Below are 13,041 nucleotides of genomic sequence, written 5' to 3'. Positions count from 1 at the left end.
GAGTAGCTGGGATTACAGGCACGCGCCACCATGCCCAGCTAATTTTTTGTATTTTTAGTAGAGATGGGGTTTCACCATGTTGACCAGGATGGTCTCGATCTCTTGACCTCGTGATCCGCCCGTCTCGGCCTCCCAAAGTGCTGGATTACAGGCGTGAGCCACCGCGCCCGGCCCCAACATCCTATTTTTTAAATCAAAACTAAGCTGTATGTCTGCTACACAATGAATGATCCCAAACCTCTGTGGTTTAATAGGCTTTCCAGCACTTCTCCAGAAGCATGGATCCCTAATGTTTACATTTAACGTGACACTGGCTCACAGTCTATTGTTACATAGTCTTATTGCGCTGTCCACACAGCCTACCTCATTTTTACGGAAATGGGTCATTAAGTCAGGGACCACCTTCTTCTTCCATGTCGTGACATGCTTTGGTTGCAAGTCGTGAAGATCTAATTTTAGGCCCTCTGAGAAAGGGTCTAAAATGTCCTAAAGTAAGCAACAGAGATCAAGTTTTTAGGTTTTCTGAGGTTTTAAAATCAGAAAGCCATTCTGTTTCCTTGAGTTGCCATCCATTCAGTCCTAGAAGTTGCAGCCTGCTGTTCTGGGCCCAGAGAAGGGGGAACTCGTGCTCAGAAAAGTTTCCCTGGGGTGCTAGACACTAGGGGTTCAACAGGGGCTGAGACTGGGCTCCCTGGCAGGGATAGGCCTCAGGGAGCTCGTGGTGGGGCTGCCTGGAAACCACACACTGACACTGATGACACTGTTTGTGTGCAGGCATTTCTAGAATGTTCTATGGAAATGGGCTATAGAAAATATTCACTCCTTCAAAACACACTGTTCTTTTGTGGTCTTTTATTTCTCCCTTCTTGGATCTGCTCTGCTACTTTCCCGGGCGGGGGGGGAGTCGGGGACTCCTCAAACTCCCAGGGAAGGGACCTCTTTTGGAGAGGCCATGCAGAGGGTAATAGGAAGTAGACTGATAGCAAACGCTCATGTGGAATTGTCTGCCTGAACAGCTGGCTATAAATTATCACAGGGCGTAACTGCCCGAGACGATGTAGGTGAATTATCTGCAAGTCCTGCGAATGCTCAGGGGTGGGGACCTGCAGCTGCCATAAGTATGGCTTCAAAATAAGTTTCCCGAGATGAAAACAACTGAGAGTCCAGAGGCATCAGCTAACCTGTGGGAAGGGATTGGGAGGGCCACCCATGGCCTCAGTTTCCCTGGGCACACCACTCACTTCCCTCAGAGTCCCTTCTGTGATACCCGTCTCCCCTAGCCCTCTTGTTACTATACCACCCAACACACACACAGCAGCAGAGAAGCATCTAGTGTGAGTGTGTGTGTGTGTGTGTGTGTGTGTGTGTGTGTGTGCATGTTTTGAGACAGGATCTTACTCTGTTGACCAGGCTGGAGTGCAGTGGCACAGTCATGGCTCACTGCAGCCTCGACCTCCTGGGTTCAAGTGATCCTCCCACCTCAGCCTCCCAAGCAGCTGGGATTACAGGTGCATGCCACCATGCCTGGCTAATTTTTTGAATCACTTGTAGTGATAGGGTTTTGCTGTGTTGTGCAGGCTGGTCTCAAACCCCTGGGACTTAAGCGATCTGCCTGCCTTGGCCTCCCAAAGTACTGAGATTACAAATGTGAACCACTGTGCCCGGCCTAGAGTGTCTCTCTCTGAATTGCAATCTGAACTTGAATGGGAAACTGTCAGCTAGTTTAAGGGGCAAGCAGTAGATAGCTTCTTGTGACATCTTCTGAATCAGATGTCAGTCACAGGGAACTATCAAAAAATGGTGACTTACAAGAGTGACAAATAGAAAGCTCTGGTCTGGTCTCTCTTTCAGCTCTTATATCCAGCTGGTTCCTTCTGTCCCGGAGAAGTAAACAGCCTCAGGCGGGCCCCGGAGATCTGGGTTCTAACTCCGCCCTAATTAGCAGTGTGATGACTTTAGGCAGGTCATTCCCCTTGCTGAGCACAGCTGCTAGAAAAAGCCTTTATGGAAACAAACATGTATTAAGCCCCTACTGTTTACACTATATACTGTACACAATAAAAGGCAAAGGCTTTTTATTTCTTCCTCACAAGGTTCTGTTTGTGTGCAATGGAAATGAATGCTGATTATCATTGAGACATAATAATATCCAGATATGGGTCATTAAGCAGGGCAGTGACCTACCCACTTGGTCCACTGACCTATTCTTGGTTATTGCAAAACATTATTCAGACAGCAAGATAAATTGGTTAATTTTTCTTTCCACTCCTAAATTGTTAAATTAGTTACAGCAAAAACCAAAACCCAAGCAAACAAACCACACAAACCTCCTAAACACAAGTAGGGCCCTGATCCTGCTATCCGTTTTACTCCTAAATACAAGCTGCTTTCTCTCTCTCCCACCTTCTGGAGGCCTCAGGCCATGTTCTCAGGCCCCTAACTCACTCTTAGCTGCTATTTAGAATCCAGCTGTTAATTACTTCTTTCACACCTTTTTGCTGCTCAGTCAGAACACTAAGTAACCTCCTAGACTGGTTTCTCCTTTGCCTTTCTTTAGTGACTCTGAAAGGTCTCTCAAAGGTTATCTGTCCTCAAGATGTGCCTAATTCTGTGCGTTCAGGGCTTTCTTTACAGGGGATGGCACAACTTGGGAGCTTTTAACATACACAAACACAAAATAGTGTAATACAAAGCTAGCCAGGGTTATTAAAAATCTCACTTTCGGCTGGGCATGGTGGATTGCGCCTGTAATCCTACCATTTTGGGAGACCGAGGTGGGTGGATCATTTGAAGCCAGGAGTTTGAGACCAGCCTGGCCAACACAGCAAAACCCGATCTCTACTAAAAATACAAAAATTATTCAGGCATGGTGGTGCACATCTGTGATCCCAGCTACTTGAGAGGCTAAGGTACGAGGATCATTTGAATCTGGGAGGCGGAGGTTGCAGTGAGCCAAGATCACACCACTGCACTCCAGCATGGGAGACACAGCGAGACTCCATCTCAAAAAAAGAAACAACACCACCACAAAAACTCACTTTTGAACTAGTCTATGTTTAATATATATTACTGAGTGCTTTTTTAAAAGGCCAAATTACCAATTCATGTGTATGGCAGGGTGAGAAGGCCAGGGGTGGCGGGTGCCTTAAGGCTTTGGTCTATTGCAGATGCCTTCCAGTGGTGGGTCAGAGCAGCTGGCACTGGTGTACTGGCATCTCCTTCAAGCTCAGTGTTCCGTGATGTCATGTTGCTAACCTGCAATCTGCCACAGTGAGAATATTTACATCATGGAAAGTGGCGAACACTACTCAGGGTATACTCCTTCCCACCAGGAGCTGACTATTAAATATTTACCAGTACATCACTGCTATTAACCCATTTCCCCCCTTCTCTTTTTATTATTAATTTAAAGGACTCATTTATTGGGCACACAGTCCACTGCGTTAGACACGAATGCTGCAGAAAAACAACAATTATTGTTACCTTTCTCCGCCGTAGCACTGTCTATGTCTTTACACTGCAAACTCACTCAACCCTCAGAACAGCACAGTGGGATAAAGAAATAGTGCTATCTCCTTTTCGCAGATGAGGAAACTGAGTCACATAATGGCAAAACCTTGCTCATGGCAGCAACTGGTAAGTGATGCTTCCAGACCCAGAACTGAGGGCTTTCCCCACCCCTCAGAGTCCATGGGTTTTCTACTCTCCCAGGAAAAGGCCTGGAGACCCGATGTGCAAAAACTCAGGGACGTGTTCCACCAGAGCTAAGACTCAAGAGCAAATGAGTTTTATGGAGGCTTTGCACCAGGAAGGGCTCTTAAAGGAGACAGTTGTGCAGGCTGTGAGGAAGGTTCCACAGGCCCCCAGAAAAGCAGTGAGAGGGAACTGAGGTCACCTTGAGAAAAGAGGTTCTGAGATACAATAGGCCTCTTTGCCTGGCACACTTTGTCAAGGCAGAAAAATGCCTTCTACTTCTGGAGGAAAAAAAAAGGAAGGAGTCACAGGATGCAATTAGGAAAGAACAAATACATCCTCAGATTCTCACAGCTGAACAACTAGGAAAAACGCAGCCTGTATACAATCAGAAACTGTTGTTGCCAGAGCAGACACGCAGGTCTCTGCTCACCCCTGCAAGGGTAACTGCGCAAGAAGCAGGGCCCACACCAGCACAGGCCAGCGAGGGACCTTCTTCCTTAGCAGTAGTGGCAGTGCAGCTGGTTCTCCTGCCGGGTTCCCAGTTGGAAATTCCAAAGGGAACTACTTTCTGCATTCGGCGCCCAAAGAGAAAAACTGCAATTAATGAAAAATAAAAACTACAATTTCAAATGCTACTTTGTAGAAGGCAGTCATATTCTGCCAACAATCAGACACCAGGCTAGGTATTTCCTTACGATACTTAGGAGAGAAAGAAAACCAAGTTCACTCCCCCTTTCCCTACTTCCTCCTGTTCCCGCCCCCCTCAAGGGAATGAGTCAAGTCAGTCAACAAGTATTTATGGAGCACCCACAGGATCGCAGAGTCTGGGAGGAGTTGCGGTTGCTGGAAGAAGCCCAGGACAGCTCTCATTTGAGACAGTTAAAGGAAATGTCAATCCTCAGGCCAGGTCTAAACAGGGCAGTAAAGAACTGGCTGCCACCTGGGTGGGTTTATTCTGGACCAATCACTCACTCCTGGCTGAGCTGCCTCTGTTATTGGCAAGGCAAAGTGGGTGGATCAGCCATGTTCATGTACATTTTTGGAAAACTCCACACACAATGCTAACAATCTTGATGGCTTTTGAGGTGGGAGTTGGTGGTTGGCTGAGATACTCTTCTTCCTCCCTCCCAAAGGCCTCACAACAATAAAAATTAAACAAATGTCAGATGTTCACCATTTTTCCTCTGCAAATATAAGTGTGTATAAGTGGGACGAGAAGGCTAGCAAAACCCAGGGCCCATGGAAACAGCCTCCTGGGGCCTGCCTGCTCTAGTTTGGAGACGGGGTTGTATTTACTTGGCTCCAGATCCTGCTCCTCCAAACGTGCTCTCTGGACCACTACCATCAGCACTATGTGGGATTGTGTTAGAAACGCAGAGTTCCAGGCCCCACCCCAGCCCTACTGAAGAAGAATCTGCATTTCATAATCTCTTCAGGTGGTTCCCATGCATATGCAAGTTGGTGAAGCACCAGTCCCAATAACCAAGAAAGTGTTCATTATTAAACCCCAGCGAGCCCCCAAAGTCACATCTGGGGAACATCTGCCTTCCATATTGCAGGGGGGGCAATTAGCAGCCTCACTAGATTTGCTGTTCACAGAAAGAAAACACGAATAAAGCCTAAAGATTTATAAATATATTATGACTCCTGGTTTAAAAGTAGGTACCTGGAAGGACCCAGGTCAGTTGCACATTATTTAATCGCCATAGAAAGATATATTCTTGGAGCTAATAGGACCAAACACTGCTGGCCACAAGGAGTCCTTTCACATCTACATTACACTCTACAACTACATGCTGGCCTACATTCACTTGTTTTAAATACCCAAGTTATGTTTGAATAACCTGTATGGTTACAATTAGGATCACTGCATCTGGGAAAGTCACCGCAAACCCCTACACATAAATATGTTGATTTTAATAACAAACAACACATTTGGAGGCTGGTATATAAGTATGCAGGCAGAGGAAGCCACTGAAGATGTTAATTTGCATGTTCACAAAGAAATAGAATCCAGCTGCAACATTAATGCTTAATTCTGCAAAGCCATGGGACACCCGCACAACCTTACCATGGGCATGCTCTAAATTTAAAGCCGATTTTCAAACCCTCACAATTTTGGCAAAAAACTAAATTCAACTGCTTAAGAAGGAGACTGGATTTCCTGTGAATCCTAAAATAGTGGGAGTAGAAAAAAGTCCATTTGTTTAAGTTTTGCAAGTTAAACACAAGTATCTGAATTGATTTGATGTAAAGTTTTGCAAAACATTCACCTTGGGGCAGGAAAAATGAAAGGTCTAATTGGAAGAGATGTCTTCTTACAAGGGATTAGAATTTATGGAGTAGGGTCTAATTTAGCTGTTGCTTTCTGGCCTCCTACACTTGTATTTAGTGTTCAAATTAATTGTGAAAATTCTATCAGCCTTTAAGAAGATAAACCTAAACTAGGATGCATATGAGTGAATGTGTTTGTGTAAGAGGGAGAGGCTATAATAATACTGGTCATGGTAATATTAATAACAATAAGAGGCAGTGTGCTAATTTGGATATTGTATCCCGTTAAGCTCTGTTCACTTTACCAGCTTCTCTAAGAAAACGGTGTATGTTGAGCTGCTCGCTAGGATGGTGTACTTGCTCAAGCGCCTGCAGAGAGACACAGGGGGCTTCCTGTGGGGATGCAAACCCAGGGGGGCAAACAAACAGAGCCTGGTAACAGTACAATCAATCAACTGTTTCAGTTATGAAGGAAAGAGCCGCTAAAACATCCCACTCCAGTGGAATGTACCTCATTGAAAGCTCTTGGCACTCACTTTTTTTTTTTTTTAAATATTTTACTGCATTTTAGGTTTTGGGGTACATGTGAAGAACATGCAACATTGTTGCATCGGTATATACATGGCAGTGTGATCTGCTGCCTTCCTCCCCATCACCTATATCTGGCATTTCCCCCCGTGTTATCCCTTCCTAACTCTCCACCCTGCTGTCCTTCCCCTAGTTCCTCCCTGTAGACCTCAGTGTGTGATGCTCCCCTCCCTGTGTCCATGTGTTCTCATTGTTTAACACCCGCCTATGAGTGAGAACATGCGGTGTTTGATTTTCTGTTCTTGTGTCAGTTTGCTGAGAATGATGGTTTCCAGGTTCATCCATGTCCCTACAAAGGACACGAACTCATCGTTTTTGATGGCTGCATAGTATTCCATGGTGTATATGTGCCACATTTTCCCTGTTCAGACTATCATCGATGGGCAATTGGGTTGGTTCCAGGTCTTTGCTATTGTAAACAGTGCTGCAATGAACATTCGTGTGCATGTGTCCTTATAGTAGAACGATTTATAATCCTTCGTATATATACCCATTAATGGGATTGCTGGGTCAAATGCAATTTCTATTTCTAGGTCCTTGAGGAATCACCACACTTTCTTCCACAACGGCTGAACTAACCTACACTCCCACCAACAGTGTAAAAGTGTTCCTATTTCTCCACATCCTCTCCAGCATCTGTTGTCTCCCGATTTTTTAATGATTGCCATTCTATCTGGAGTGACATGGTATCTCAATGCAGTTTTGATTTGCATTTCTCTAGTGATCACTCTTTACAGAGAATAGTGGGTAGCTAGACCTATAGTGACATTAGACACACAGCAATGTTCCTGTCCTACAAGTGGACAAGAGAGAAGGAGAGCAGTGGTCAAAACCATCATGGGGGTACATGTGATTGAGTGACTAGATTGCATGATTTCATTTTGATAGATTAATGCTTGACAGTCCTTAGGATTGCAATTCTGCTGAGTCCTCGGCTCATCTGTTGTTAATAAATGCTGGTAGCAATACCTGTGAGGACACTTGTGAGAGGGGCAACTTCCTCCACCACTGGGCAATGGCCAGACGGAGAAGTCAAGAGACCTGCGTGGAGAGCCTCGCCTTGCCAGTGGCAAATCCATCACCTCAATAAGCCTTGGCTCGCTGTCTCTCAAATAGGAGTGAACATGCCAGCTGCACTTAATTCTTAGAACTATTTTGAGGATGAAATGAGATAATGGATGTGAGTCCTTAAGTAATGTCAATCTGGGAATATGTGGGTGGGGCTGTGTGGGAGGTGAGCTCCCTTCTGCTCTGTCATGAAAGGCATGTGACACTCTTCATAGTAATTCCCTCTCCCAGGCCCCCAAACAAGCTTGCCTGTCAATTCTGACACATTTAGAATTCATTAAGTAATTAAATCCATTTTGATCTAATTGAATTTTCCTTTGAGGGCAGTTTAAGATTCCACTAAGCCTGTGAAGCTTATGAGTAATTGCAAGTGGAAACTCCACCCAACTGTGTTAAGATGTCCATCATCGATTTTTTTCCCAATGCATGATTTCACTTGCCTGGATGGCAATGTTACATCTGGAGGCCAGAACCGAGCCAACCGCCACCACTAGCAGCAGCAATAAATAACACCGTTGCACTGAGACAGCACTGTGCAGGGAACACCTGACTGCCATTCACATGGAAATCTTTCTGGGCAAAGGAGAGCTGGTCAGTTTCTGGGTGACCAGAACTGGTGCTGCACTGCCCAAGAGGGACATGGCCATCCTTTAACTGTTTTCATCTGACAACTGCTTTTGGTATATGGGCAACTGTTGGTCTGTTTTGAAGAGGCCCCTGGGCCTGACCCTGTAGCTCAAAGATGAGCCATGTGGTTCCCGGTCGCCATCTGGGGCTTCTGGTTTGCACTGTCCCTCAGGAAGCTTTGTCAGCCAACCTACCCCATCTTAGAGGGGAGAGAGACTGGTGACTGATGCCTGGTGGAGAGGCTTGCCTTCAGCCCTCCATCGGAGAAGGGAACCCCCTAGGGTCCATAATCCTAAGCCACTGTTGAGCCATAGTCAGCTTCACCCCATTCTCTGTCTGAACCTGACACTGAACCATGATTACACCAATCTTCTCAGATAAGGGAGTCCAGCTCAGGTTCCAAGTCCGGAGACTTTTTCCTGAGTCTCCTAGGGGCCAGACATGTCTGGGATTTTGAAAAGCCTCCTCTGCCTGGTATCTGTCTTAATACCAGATTCTATTCTGGAATCCATCCTGCTACCTGGCAGAGTGCCAAGTCCATATTTTGAGGGCAGCAGAGACCTGCATTTGCCAAATTTAATGGTTGTTTCTCAGCCCTCACCTCACTCAACCTTCAACAGCACCCCCCTTCCTTCATACACGCCCCTCCTTAGCTGCAGGAATATGGTACCCAGCGGGTCTCCTCCTCCCTCTCTGGCTGCTCCTTCTCAGTCTCCTTTGCCAGTTCCTGCTGTTCTCTCCAGCGTGCAAAAGCTGCAGTGTTCATGGCTCAGCCCTTGACCTCTTTTTTTTCTCAGCTTCAGTCCCAGGGATCTCCTCCAGTCTCATGGCTTGAAGTGCCATCAACATGCTGATGAGTAAAGTCTCTGTCTCTAACCTAGACCTCGTCCCTGACTTCTAGGCCCAGTTACCCCACTGCCTATCACCCTTCCCACTGGATGTCCAAAATGTATCTCAAATGCAGCATGTCCCAAACAGAGCTCCTAATTATTTCCTCCCAAAGCTGCTCCTCCCAGTCTTCTCCGTTTCTGTCAATGACACTTACTTCTTTCCCACCGCCCAGGGGACATTCCTAACTCTTCCTCTTGCTCTCCACATTTGGTCCACTGGCAAATCCTGTCCCTCTTTCTTCAAAATGGGGCTGGAATCTGACAACTTTCCCCATGTCTACTGCCACCATCCAGGCCCCACTGGTCCCACAACTTGTCTCTGATTTTCTACCCTTGACCCCTTTGGTCTGTGATTACATCATGGCAGCCACGGCGCTCTGTTAAAACGAAGGTTGGATCATGTCACCTCTCTCTGCTCAAGACCCGTCACTGCTCCACATCTCATAGTCAAAAGGATTCACCAGGGGCTGCATGCCCCGTGACCAGCCCCTGGTCCCCTTTCTGACTGCGTCTCCTTCTGTGCTGCCCCTCTGTGCTGCCCCCCCAGCCCCAGCCACTCTGCTCCAGCCACTCTGTTCTGCCTGCTCCTGGAACCTGCCAAGTGCCACCCCTTTGCACCTGCTGCTCCCTCTGCCTGGCGTACTGTTTCCCCGTGTGTGTCTATAGAGTTTGTCACCTCCCTGTGAGGCCTTCAATAAATACTAAATAAATGAATGAGCAAGTGAACTAAAGGCTTTACCCTGAACCCTCCCTGGCAGGCCAGGATCTCACAGTTCGCTCTCTCCCTGTGGCTGGATCCTGAGCCCCGCCCACTGCATCTCCCACCCCCAGGGGGTGCTGTTCACAATGTGGTCCAAGGCTGACAGGGTAGCTCCCAAAGTCAACTCTGCAGGGACTCGTGTGAAGTCACAATATGAATATTTGGCCCTTTCTAGGGTGCCTGGCACATACTGGGTGGCTCTGCATGTATCTCCTAAATGAAGCTTCACCTCTCATCCTGAGTCAGAATCCTGCCCACTCAGAACCCAAGACCCATGCCTGGAGCTGCCTCTGACCAGGTAGCTCCCTCTCCTCAGCCCAGCCCCAGCCTTCTCCTCCTGGCCCAGCTCCCCTTCCCTTGCCGCGCTTCCAGCATCTCTTGTGCTGTTCAGACCCAGACAATTCCAAAACACAGGATCCTCTGTGAATGATGTGGAAATGCAACTTCCCCACGTGGAGTCGCTGGGCATGTGCCCCTTCCCTTACCCTTAAACCCTAAACAGACGGGGCCACTATATCACATAAGGCCACTTCACGAGTAAGGCACAAAACAGCCCTTTTGGAACTCAAAACAAAGCGTAGGAGCTGCACCTGAGTTACTAAGGCTTCCACTCAGCCTCACCCATACCTGGCAATGAGCTACAGTAGCCGGATCTGCTCCCACCTCTGGGTGATGGCTGGAAATACCAGGCTGTTACCTTTCATCACAAACACGAAGGGACAGCAAGGGACCTGAGGCAGGTAATGGCACCAAGAAGTAGCCATAACATGTTATTACAGAATTAGTTGTTTCGAAACTGCATGCCAACTGATTATTAATAAACTGCAAAAATGAGCTAAGGGTGGAATAATTGGGGCTGAATGCATACCAGTCCTGCACATGTTAACCAAGATATATGAGGTTCAACTAGGAGCCAATTGAACAGTTACTTATTGTTAACTACTATGTACCAGAACGTTGGTGCGTTGAGGTCTTTAAGACTTGTGGGAGGCCCCACAGCCAGAGGTGTGTAATCTACATGGGGAAAGGAAAGGAAAACATGCCCTTTCATTCAAGGGCAAAACAGTACAGTGTACTAGGAAAGTCAAACATCTGCTTCAACAGGGAGCAGAGAAAAGCAGAGATAGCGGCTCTGGGGAGATTTCTTGAAGGAGACAGAAAACTGGAGATCTGCAAAGAGAAGAAACAGGAGGAAGCAATACATCCCGTGTGGAGGGGGAGAGTGGGTACTGCCAGCAGGACTGACAACGTCTTCAGGAAGACAGCCTGGGGATGAGGCTGGCCTTAACACTTGCCTTCTACACACGGTGTGTACAAACCTCAGTGCCAGGCCCCATTCAAGGAAAAGGACGGAGGCCATAGGTGGACCTCACTGACTCTCCCTACAGCAGAAGTGGGCACAGCCAGGTGCAGCATCTAGGTCAGGAGAGGTGGTGTTTGCATTCATGCTGTCATCACGGCTGTGGTCAGGCTTGGACGAGGACGTCAGGCTGACAATACCTCAAGGTGATAGAGGACCATTCCTTCCGTTTTTTTGAGGCATCCCACAAAGAAGGGAGATAATTCTTAAGCTGAACATGTTCACAAAAGGCAAAGTGTGGATTTGGCCCAGATGTTGCCATGTTACTAGGGCCGGGGCTTTATGTGACGTGGGTTCTATGTTGGCAGCCCAGAGGCAGCAGGAGCACCCCGGGGAAGCCAGCAACGTAAGGTTTCTTGCCTCATGGTATCAATGGAAGAATTATGAGATCATAAATGTCAGAGACCCTGGGGCCTTGTAGGTAAATGCTTGGTTTGATTTTAAGTGATCCAGATAACGGAAGAAGTTCTCATTGGCTTGTTTAAGATGGTCCCTTAGACTTACAGATGTTTTTAGATTCTGGTGATTCAAAAATCTTGTCTTGCCCTGCTCCCCCTCCCCCCACCCCCCCGGGCAAAAAAGAAAGCAAGCAAGCAAAGAGAAACGTGAAAGGAATATTTACCAAAAAGCAAACTATTCCTGGACTCACAGAGTTATCCAGGTCATAAGGAAATACAAATAGAGTCCAACAGAGAGTTTAGTTAAAATACTAAAAATAAACAGTGGCTGTATTTAATTTCTTTTTTTAAGTTTTAAGGAAGTCAATAAAATAAAAATATATCTGGGGCCTAAATTATCACTCATGAACAAGGACTGCTTAAAAGTGCATCCAGGCCTGGAGCCGTGGCTCAAGCATGTAATCCCAGCGCTTTGGGAGGCCGAGGCAGACAGATCACCTGAGGTCAGGAGTTCGAGACCAGCCTGACCAACGTGGTGAAAACCTGTCTTTACTAAAAATACAAAATTAGCTGGGTGTGGTAGTGGGCACCTATAACCCTACCCACTCAGGAGGCTGAGGCAGGAGAATCGCTTGAACCGGGGAGGCGGAAGTTACAGTGAGCCAAGACTGTGCCATTGCACCTGGGCAACAGGAGTGAAACTCTGTCTCAAAAAAAAAAAAAAAAAAAAGGTGCATCCTCCTCTGGAGCAAAGGGTGGGAAGAGGCTCCTCCCTGCTGTTCCCTTGCTTTCATCCTCTAGACTCACTCAGTGAATCAGTCAACAAACTTCTACTATGCACTCCCATATAGAAGGCACTGAGGACAGGGCACTTCAAGAGTCAAGTGAGAAAACGCCTGTGTGCCAACTTCTGTTCCCACACTGAGAAAGAGAGCAAAAAGTGCTGAGTTCCAAAAGACATGCTGTGTAAAAAATGTTGAAAGGGAAGACAAGCCCTTTAAAAGGGTGACCTTGGGCGGGCCCTTCCCAATCGAGTTAAATGTCACTACTCTGAGAACTTGTACTTTCTGATTTCCTGATTTTGCAGAATCTAAAGCTAGCATAATGAATTTAAACCCTCCAGCTTCCTTCCTTTCTCCATTTCCTTAAAAACAAAAACAAAAGGCACAGATTTAATATTTCCATTATAATACAACTTAACAAAAAGCATCGCATACTTTTACTATTACCATAGTTTAGGAAAGAAATACGTTTTTCTCTCTTTTTGCTGCAAGATTATTTTTTCAAATTTCAGCAGGCACAAAATTCTGCCCCTGGGTGACTTAGTTTGTATGTATAAGCACTATATTGGGCAACTGATTTTTTTTTTTTTTTTTTTTT

The 13,041-nt window shown here is 46.6% G+C and overlaps 1 protein-coding gene across 1 annotated transcript in view; it reads right to left on the bottom strand.

Annotated features, from left to right (window-relative positions):
• TCF7L1 (transcription factor 7 like 1) overlaps nt 1-13,041 on the bottom strand; it is a 180,970-nt gene that overhangs the window by 62,941 nt on the left and 104,988 nt on the right. The window lies entirely within an intron of this gene.

Source organism: Cebus imitator, unplaced genomic scaffold (genome assembly GCF_001604975.1).
Source record: "Cebus imitator isolate Cc_AM_T3 unplaced genomic scaffold, Cebus_imitator-1.0 Scaffold655, whole genome shotgun sequence".
NCBI classification, from domain to species: Eukaryota; Metazoa; Chordata; class Mammalia; order Primates; family Cebidae; genus Cebus; species Cebus imitator.
The sequence above is the reverse complement of the archived record's forward strand: the minus strand, read 5'-3'. Positions and strand labels throughout refer to the sequence as shown.